Raw genomic sequence first — 10,712 nt, 5'->3', positions numbered from 1 at the left:
TGATGACATAAGCCTGATCCTCGTTCGAGGAATCACCTGAGGCTTGAATCCCATTCACGAGTTGCCTGAACGCGGTTTTTATTTTAATCGCTGATATACTAATCAACGTACGTGGAATACCCCCCTGCATTGTTTACTAAGCTGTGTGTATGTACAAGTTTGTATGTTTATTGCCGACACACCGACAGTGAGTTACATGGCATAGCCAAATGTGTTAGTTTGTTAACTATGTAGTAGCAGTGGCGGCTGGTGCTAAATTTTTTGGGTGGGGCACAGCAGTGTGGCGGGGGGGTCCTCTTTCGCCCGCGCAGCGCGCGTTTTTTTTCGCGTGCACGGTTTTTTTCCGCGTGCACGCGCATAAACACGCACTGGCGTTACAACCATTGTATAATTTCAACTTTCACCCTTAAAATGACCGTGTGGGCCATGGAGAAGTTACCCTGTCAACTACAGACACTGAGGTGGAAGAGTGACCGGTCTATGGACGTCGGTACGGTCCAATACCCAGTGTCAGACAAGGAGGAAGTCTAGTCAACAAGGCTAGTACAGGCCTCACAGCTACACTCAGGTTAATAAAGGTAGCAGATGAATATGTGTACTATGTGTCTGTGTGACATGGCTACATCAATGAGCAGAGATGAATGCTGCAGTCAGTAGTACAGTACTATCTATTTCATAGACACATGATGGATGATGATGGAGAGTGATGGTGGTCAACACATCACAGCAGGTCAACACATTCAATGATGTATCACAACCAGACCATGTCAGAAACACAACCAGACCATGTCAGAAACACAACCAGACCATGTCAGAAACACAACCAGACCATGACTGTAACACAACCAGACCATGTCTGTAACACAACCAGACCATGTCAGTAACACAACCAGACCATGTCAGAAACACAACCAGACCATGTCAGAAACACAACCAGACCATGTCAGAAACACAACAATGCATCAGCTGAGTTAAAGAAAACCAACTCTTACCTTTGATGACAGAACATGAGCCGTGTTTACCCGTACCTCCGCCTTGCTCCGCGCATATTGCTATGAATAGTTCGAAGATAGGTGCTTGCACGTTAGGTGCGAGGCTGCTTGGTTAACCCATTAGCGGGAACATTATTAGTTGCACAAAATAGGCTGATTTAATTGACCATGAACATCAGAGACAGACATTACGAATGTTCATTTAAAATACTCCGGAAGCCCGAAGTCCGGAAAACCGGAAGTCGGGAGTCCTCAGCATAATGCATTGTCTGCAATACAACAGGAGATTCAGGAGGACGCACATTTGTGCGCCCTGGCCAAGAAATAGAGACAGCCAATTGGAGCGCTGCTACAGCTCACGTGTAAACGAAAAGTATTCGTCCTGGCATAGACATCCATTGACCGGCGCCCCCGCGTTCTCCCCTATGTATTTTAACAGTGAGTTTTACACACACACACACACACACACACACACACACACACACACACACACACAGATAAAAATGTTTATTGTATTGGAGGATTTTTAATGAATGCTGATAGGCGCCGACAGAATATCAGCCGCATTTTGTGAATAAACAATGTTTATTTAAAAAAAAAACTTTTTTTGTGAAGGTGGGGGCGGCGCCCCAGCGCCCTCTATCGGCCAGCCGCCACTGTGTAGTAGGTTACATTCCATAGCCAAACATGTTAGTTTGTTAACTATGTAATCACATTCCATAGCCAAACGTGTTAGTTTGTTAACTAGTGTACTGAGTTACATGCTAAGCTGTGTCAGTGTTTACTAGGCTAGCCACACAGGTGTTGGCTTGTTAGCTATCTAGCTTTGTTAGAAGCTTGTTTGTTTGTTTTTTGTTAGTGTGGTTTTGTTTGTTGTGTACGAACGTACACAAGTTATTGAGTGTGTGTCAGGGTTTCCGTTAGAAAAAATTGGTGTCGGTCAACGTGTCCGGGAAGATTTCAATTTACCGGACAAACGTGAGATATTCCGGTCATCATATTAAAATATAATATAGCTGTTTGTCGCGGTGATTACTGTTGTGTAGCCTATATATGCCGTTTAATGTCTATTTCTCATCCGATACGATTAGATGCGAGCTATATAATAAATATAATAATATAGGCTTTCATGATTCGCATGCGCGCTATGCCATATGTCCAGCGCTGAACGCGCGCCACACTGGGAACTGAACAGACTGCATCGATCAATGAACGGACTCCACATTACGTTAACTGAAGTCTGTTAAATTGTTTGGGATTAATGTGAGTTTTCTATTTTCTCTTTCCAGTTTTACCCTTTTTTATCAATAAAACAACGTAATTTCTATAACCAGGTCTCGCTGGTTGGGAAGGCATTTAGTTTAGCTGCCTGTCAAATCATACTTAATCGGACTCGGGAGTATGACAATGAGGAGAACATAACTGTTTATTGAGAAACAATTGATAGGCAGGCTGGGATACGTATATAAAGAAATACCACAATGTCTAGATTTATAACATTTTATTGAAAAGTGCAAGAGGTTACATGTAGGCTTCTGGCGTGACACATAGGCTAGCCTAATTTCCGTTCATATGCCTTTTATCAGATAAAATAAAATAGAATAAAACTTTGAAAATAAATAGGCTGTTAGTGAGGTTATGGGAAAGGACTGTATAAGGTGAATAGTTCAATGAGAGTATGCTCCATTCGCCCCCGGGGCGTCGATCAGGACACACATGACAGGAGATTGACTGTGTTCAGGTTTCTTTAGTGGGTTCAGGCAGGGTACAGTTCAGGCATGGGTAGGATGATTGCAAACACTACAATGGGTGTATGTGTGGTTCTTGCAAAACCCGTCGTTGACTCATAATTACAGATTCATAAAAATGAAATAACAATTACAACAACATCTGACAACGGAGTTTCATAAAATAACAGTAGTGTTACTGTTGCCTTACTGTTGATGTCACACCGCTGGCTAACTGACTGGAGTTGTAACATGAGAAACTTGTGGTACTTTCAACTTCTTCTCCGATCTGAATCAATGCGGTCCTGAATGCACTGCGCACTTAAGGTGGCAGGTGATATTACGCACAGCTTAGCTCTTAAGGTGGAAATGATAACCAAATATAATAATCATGAACTTAGAATATTGGAACCTTTCTTTTATTTATTTTTATTTTTTCCAAAGATTTGTTGATGTTTATTTATTGTAATTGGCAGGAAGAAGTACTAAAAGCATTAGCACTGGCTTTGAGGTTGGAAGGGTTTGAGACTGGCAATCTCAAAAGTGTTTGGTCCCCCTGGTGGATGTGTGAGAGTATGGCACCGGTAGAGAGGAATACATTAAGGGCCAATCCCGATTCCTTTTTCTACCCCTATGGCTCATTTTCGAGTGTGACTCGATTGGAAGCCAAGGCCTTCTAAAGGGATGGTCTGCCGTCTGTAAAGAGTGTTTGTTATGTGTAACAATGCTCTTTATTGACGCAGGTTTATTATGCCTGATAATCCGAATGTTGGTGTGGGTAAATGTTCTTGCTTTGCGTAGGTACGCAAGCCGTTTACGCCAGTTATACGCAAAGCTTTATAAATGAGGCTGGTCCCATAGGCTACATGAAGTCAACAATCAGCTCAGGAACACAAAATTGAGAAATATGTAGAGAAAGATAGACAGTTTAATGTATACATCTTCCACTGTATCCAACATATCCAAAATATAATGCTTAATATGTCCGGGAGCCATGGGGTTGAACCAGCTTTTCTGCTGTTTCTTGTTGCATCAGCCATGACTGCAGCATCCTCACTCAAATGAGAGGACGTGACAGAGTTAGGACGTGACAGAGTTAGGACGTGACAGAGACAGCCACTGAGACAGCCACTGAGACAGCCACCGAGACAGCCACTGACACGGCAACTGACACAGCCACTGACACAGCCACTGAGACAGCCACTGAGACAGCCACTGAGACAGCCACTGAGACAGCCACTGAGACAGCCACTGAGACAGCCACTGACACAGCCGCTGAGACAGCCACAGCCACTGAGACAGCCACTGAGACAGCCACTGAGACAGCCACTGAGACAGCCACAGCCACTGAGACAGCCACTGAGACAGCCAATGAGACAGCCACTGACAGCCACTGAGACAGCCACTGAGACAGCCACTGAGCTTTTTTTTTCGGAATAATATTCCGGCGTTTCATGACCAGGTTCTCCTCCACACGCCTCAAAGCTTCCTGGGTCATAAACAACGATACCTTCCTCCTGAGGAGAGCTGCTGCTTGATGATAGGCTGGCTGAAGGGAACCTCCCTGATGACCTGGTTGGTGGAGGGAACCTCCCTGATGACCTGGTTGGTGGAGGGAACCTCCCTGATTGGCTGGTTGGTGGAGGGAACCTCCCTGATGACCTGGTTGGTGGAGGGAACCTCCCTGATGACATAGTTGGTGGAGGGAACCTCCCTGATGATCTGGTTGGTGGACGGGACCTCCTTGATTGGCTGGTTGGTGGAGGGTACCTCCCTGATGACATGGTTGGTGGAGGGAACCTCCCTGATTGGCTGGTTGGTGGAGGGAACCTCCTTGATGACATGTTTGGTAGAGGGAACCTCCCTGATGATCTGGTTGGTGGACGGGACCTCCCTGATTGGCTGGTTGGTGGAGGGAACCTCCCTGATGACATGGTTGGTGGAGGGAACCTCCCTGATTGGCTGGTTGGTGGAGGGAACCTCCTTGATGACATGGTTGGTGGAGGGTACCTCCCTGGTTGGCTGGTTCATGGAGGGAATCTCCCTGATTGTGAGACAGTTTGACCTCCAGACACTTCCTCCTCAGGCTCATGTCCAGCCTGGGCTCTTGCTTCTCCTGCAAAGCCCTCTGGGAAGGGTTGGTGTCACCAGTACTAGCCGGCTGGGGCAGGATGACCGTTCTCAGGTTAGGCTTTGTGTTCAGGTTGGGGTTAACCTGTGGTCTGCTCTTGTCCCTCAGCCGGCTGTCCCACAGAGAGAACACAGAGCCGGTCACATGGCCCATGACCCTGCTGTCTCCCGTGGCCAGCGAGGGCACCAGAAGAGGCGTCAGGTCTCCCACGTACCTGGTGACCCGCTGGGGGAAGCCCCAGAGACGATGGCTGAGTTTGCCTCGGACGTGCGACTCCAACTTCTCTCTGGTCTCCTGAGAGATGAAGGGGACGGAGGCGGCCCGCAGGAACATCATGATGGGCTTGCCCTCCGTTGCCGTGGTGACAGGCTGGCACGGAGAGTTGGCCCGTGGGCAGGAGGCACTCGTGCCGGACTCCAGGGGGCGTCTGGGGTGGCACTGGGCCTCCGGGGGTCCACGCCTCCACTGCACGACCAGCCGGCCCGGTCTGGGGGTAGGGCTCTGGTTGAGAGTGGCGTGGGTAGTACTCTGCTCGGGGCTCTGGTTGAGAGTGGCGTGGGGGTTAGTGGTCAGGTCTTGTTTGTGCTGGTTGTGATGGAGGTCCGGGTCAGAGTCTTGAAAATCCAGAGACAGCAGGGGGTCACGGGTCGTGTTCGTAGAGGAACTGTGACAGGCACTGGAGTCTTGCTGGCAGGCTGAACTTTTTGACTGGAAGAAGTCTGGCACGCCTGGACACCTGTCCCCCCCCCCCTCTTCTGTTCCTATGGCGACACGTTCTACAGGGCCTCTGAGAGCAGCAGCTGGACGACTGAGCCGAGGAGGAGGGCCAATTGGAGCAGGAGGCGGAGTCAGAGGAGGAGTCAGAGCCCAGGTGAGTATCCAGCTTAAACTCCAGGATGTCCAGCATCTTCTCCAATCGCTTTTTTTTAATTTGGTCTGTGAACAACAGCTTTCTGCAGGAGGACAACAAACAGGGCTCTCATTCTGGCTAACACAGCAGGCATTTAGGCTGTTCATGTTATCATCAAACCACTTTAGTTTAACAAAGAATTATGACAAATCATAATTAATGACACTTACATTTTTTGGTCAATTGTTGGTGTCGAGATTTCCTCCTGTTCAAATACAAAATGGGAATGTAATGTAAGTATTAGCCTTTTAAATACACGCAAGCCCTAGCACACAGCCTTAAGACACAGCCCTGACACACAGCATTAAAACACACAGCCCTGACACACAACCCTAATCATAACACATAGCACTAGCCCAACGGTGCTTTACGCTCATTAATATTAATATTGACGCGCAGTTTACCTCGCTTGCCGGGAGCGCGCCGGTGCCACCTTTCCTCCGGTTAATCATCCAGCTCAGGAGCCAGAGCAAGGAGAGGATACACACCATGAGCTGCAATCCAATGACCGCATCGAAACCTTGAAGCTCCGAGCTGGGAACCAACCTTGGAACCGAGCTTGGATCCAAGCTTGCAGACGACTGCAAGGGCACGCGGAAGCGCACGAATTTGGTTGAAGTGGCTGACATGTTAACGGTCCGGTAACATCGCCATGGCTATAGATAAGTAAGCGCAGTCTGTCGCAATACGTGTACTCTCTGATAGATACAGCGTGTCTGAATGTTGTTGATGATTGTTATGGGCTATATATCAATGTATGATGACGTTATGTTATTATACGTCATGGCGTCACCAGGACAACAAAATGTAATGTTGATTGTTGCATCATTGTTTGCCCAAAAGCACTTCATTACGTGTCTTGCATATCTCTTTTCAAAGGTGCTTTTCCCTGGGGCGATGGGGGAGGTGGGGGTGGAGGGGAGGAGGAGGAGGAGGAGGCGGTGTGGAGCAGCCTGGCCGGGTGGAAGAGAAGGAGGAGGAGTGGGGTGGTGGTGGGGGTTCCTCCAGGAGGATGGTGTACTGGCTGTGGCTGGAGGAGAGCCAGGGGTTGTTCTGGTCCTTGTGAGCGTGGGCACAGAAGTCCATGCAGGCGGTGACCCCAGAGAAGGGCCTGGTGGTGCTTTTCCCTGGGGCGATGGGGGAGGTGGGGGTGGAGGGGAGGAGGAGGAGGAGGAGGAGGCGGTGTGGAGCAGCCTGGCCGGGTGGAAGAGAAGGAGGAGGAGTGGGGTGGGGAGGTGGGGGTGGAGGGGAGGAGGAGGAGGAGGAGGAGGCGGTGTGGAGCAGCCACAGACCCGGAGGCTTCTGCTGCTGCTGCGGTAGCCCCACCAGGGGGGCCTCCGTCTCCGTGCGCCGACCCAGGGAGAGAGAGGGCGAACGGGCCAAGCTGTCCTGGGGGGCACCCTGAGGGGAGGTGGCGGAGGAGGAGGTGGAGGGGGAGAAGTAGGGCTCGTCCCCGGCCCCCCCGCTACCCCAGACGCCGCCCCCCCCCCACCGCCATATTGGTTATGAAATCAAACATACTGTATTTACATATGGTTTTCCCATTTCAGGCATGCAAGTTGTTTTTTGATGCATAAATTGTCGTTGATTGTCTGCCCCAATTATTTCAGGGGATCATCCGAGTGCCTGCACCCTGCCAGTATGCCTACAAGCTTGCTTTCCTGGTGGGACAGAGCATCCACAGAGAGACCAACATGAACCTGGATGACTTCCTCTACTACCTGTGAGAGGGGAGCAGCTACCTGAAGAGCACTTTGGAGTGAACTTGCCTGCCCTGGCAGTGGTGGTGGTGGTGCTTTTCCCTGGGGCGATGGGGGAGGTGGGGGTGGAGGGGAGGAGGAGGAGGAGGAGGCGGTGTGGAGCAGCCTGGCCGGGTGGAAGAGAAGGAGGAGGAGTGTGGTGGTGGTGGGGGTTCCTCCAGGAGGATGGTGTACTGGCTGTGGCTGGAGGAGAGTGTCCCGCCCAGACCCGGAGGCTTCTGCTGCTGCTGCGGTAGCCCCACCAGGGGGGCCTCCGTCTCCGTGCGCCGACCCAGGGAGAGAGGACGCACGGGCCAAGCTGTCCTGGTCCATAGTGTAGGCCTATGTCTTCACTGGTCCATAGTGTAGGCCTATGTCTCCTACTGAATCACTGGTCCATAGTGTAGGCCTATGTCTTGGTCTCACCATCACTTCCTACCGATTGTCGGAAGAGAAAAAAAACACACAAGTTAAATGCCAAATGACAATGACATGATTGACACCAACCAGTCTTCAATCATGTCTTCATCTACTCTCCACCAGTCCTGTAGCTCCCTCTACTGGCCAGACGCTGCATGCTCCCCACAGGGGGCCCAACGCCCAAGTGTTTACACAATTTAGTCTGGCAGTATTGTTGTTAATAGGACCACAGTTATAGTCTGGCAGTATTGTTGTTAATAGGACCACCGTTATAGTCTGGTAGTATTGTTGTTAATAGGACCACAGTTATAGTCTGGTAGTATTGTTGTGAACAGGTCTACACAGTATAAATCCTGATTTTATGACATTATAATTGTACTGTGACCGTCATATTTTTTCTCCGCCAACTTGGAATGGATCTCTTATCCTTTAAAACCATAAGAAGAGACATGCACCATGCATGTCCATATGCAATTTTGGACCAATCAGACTTACAGGTGATTTTAAGTTAATTTTTATAAGTTTGGCCAGATTTTCCACCTTCAGAAAAATCCATCATGGCGGACCTTATCGGTTCTTGAGGCAAATATGTTCCCCATGAGGAAAGACACATACGTACCAAGTTTCATACATCCGGGGTGGAAATGCCAGCATTCTGAAGTTAATTATTTACTTTTGGTTATTATAGCGCCACCTATGGTTTAATCATGGTCATTCTTTCTGCCATAGTTACTGATGCTCTCTAGTTGTGGCATGCAAATTTATAGCATTTTCGGTCAGGGACTTTTTGAGCTATTTGACCAAAGCGGGGAAAAAGAATAATAAGGAGTATACCACCAATAACAATACTGTTCCTACGTAGTAGTAGTAGTAGGAACACTAATTAAGACAAGTATCCCAGTTCTAGTGGCAGCCGTCATGTGAAAAAGATAGGATACTACATGAAAACCATTGTCTTTTTCAACATATTTAAACATATGGACATTTGATTTTCATTTGAACAATATTGATGGATGGAGGTAATATAACTAATCAAATGAAACAGAAATGATTATTTTCTTAAATATTTTATCTATTTGTAAAATGGAATTAATGGAAATGCAATTTTCTTGTGAGCAAAAACAAGACACCCCCCACATGTATTGCTACTTTGTGTATTGCTACTCTGTGTGTAAATGATTAGAACATTGTTAGAGAGGATTTTGGAGGAGCCTGTCTTATTTAAACCTCAGACATTTAGTTTGGTTTGCTCTTGATTGTTGAAGTGAGTGGTGTCACCATGGAGAGATAAATCGAGCTCTCTGAGGCCTGCAGAAAGAGGGTTGTAGATGTGGATGAGTCTGGGAAGGGATTTTATTTTTTTTAAAAATAAAATAAAAATAAAAATGAAAAAAAAGCTCAAAAAAGCGTATCAATTAATCGATAATTGATCGTTAATTATTGCGATTATCGAAAAAGAAATGTTGATTGTTTGCCCAGCCCTAGTTGTGGAGTACCCTAGTGGTAAATGTCTCCACAACCCCCTGCCCTCGAATGGTTAAATTGCTTTTCTACAAAAGCTACCACATATTGTAAAAAATACACAGATGTAACATTATTAAAAAATACACAGTTGTAAGTTGTAACATTAAATTCATTTATTTACAATCATTAATCATTTCTTGACTTACTTGACTTAGGTCCCTTTTCTTCGGGTGTGAAGAGTAGGGCCTCCAACGAGTTTACGCCGCCGGTCTCTGTCCCTCGCCACAGCGGCCGCCGCCTCCCGGGGTCTCAGACCCGGCATGTCCCGCTGCCTCTCGACGGTTCTCCTCCAGGTTTCTTTGGGGCGTCCCCCTTGTTCTTCGTCCATCAGGGGTCCATCTGAGGGCTGTGCGTTGATGGTCATCCGGGCTTTTCCTCAACACGTGGCCGATGTACTTCCATCTTCTCTTTCTGACCTGCGTGCTTACTTACCATCTCTATACCAGCACGTTCTCTCACTTCTTCGTTTGACGAAGACTGACTGCTGTTCCACAACTTCTATCATTTCAGAATACATATATCCTTCCGCCACAGAATATAGTCCCATAAAACAACATTAACGATTGCATTGTAGGCTTGGCCACATTCACTTGGCTTTGAGCCAACTTGTTCGTGATTGGTGCCTTGGAATGACACTCCAGATTTGTCGACCGCTATTGGCTAAACAGTGGGCGGAGTCAGCACAGGTGTTCTTAATCAGATTGATTGGGAGGCGCATTGATACTGGAAATGCGGTCGGAGCTGAACTGAAGGGAGTTGGGGGTGTTTACCACTGTTGCTAGCCAATCAGAATCCAGTATCCAAACATGAATCCTATATTGTATCACAGGGTGCTTGAGGAAAATGTGAGACCATGCAAAACTGAAGCTAAAGCAGATGTGGACCATGCAACATGACAATGACCCAAAACATGCCAGTAAATCCACCAACGAACGGCTCAAAAGAAAGAAATGGAGAGTTCTGGAACGGCTGAAGTGAAAGCCCGGATCTGAATCCTATTGAGATGCTGTGGGGTGATTTGAAACGGGCTGTGCATGCAAGACAAGACACCCCTCAAACACCACACATCTGGAATAATTCTGCACGGAGGAATGGGAAAAACTGTGTCAGAGATTTAATTGAGGTTATTTCAGCCCAAAAGTGCAATACCAGCTATGAGGGCAAGTTAGTTTTCATTTTTTTTTGAACACATTTCACTTACTTTCAGAATGTCCTTTTGGCCATTTATTTGTTATTTATAGCTCATGGACCTCAATATATCCTGTGTAT

The sequence above is a fragment of the Nansenia antarctica genome (assembly GCF_963989245.1).
Source record: "Nansenia antarctica genome assembly, chromosome: 15".
NCBI classification, from domain to species: domain Eukaryota; kingdom Metazoa; phylum Chordata; class Actinopteri; order Argentiniformes; family Microstomatidae; genus Nansenia; species Nansenia antarctica.
The sequence above is the reverse complement of the archived record's forward strand: the minus strand, read 5'-3'. Positions refer to the sequence as shown.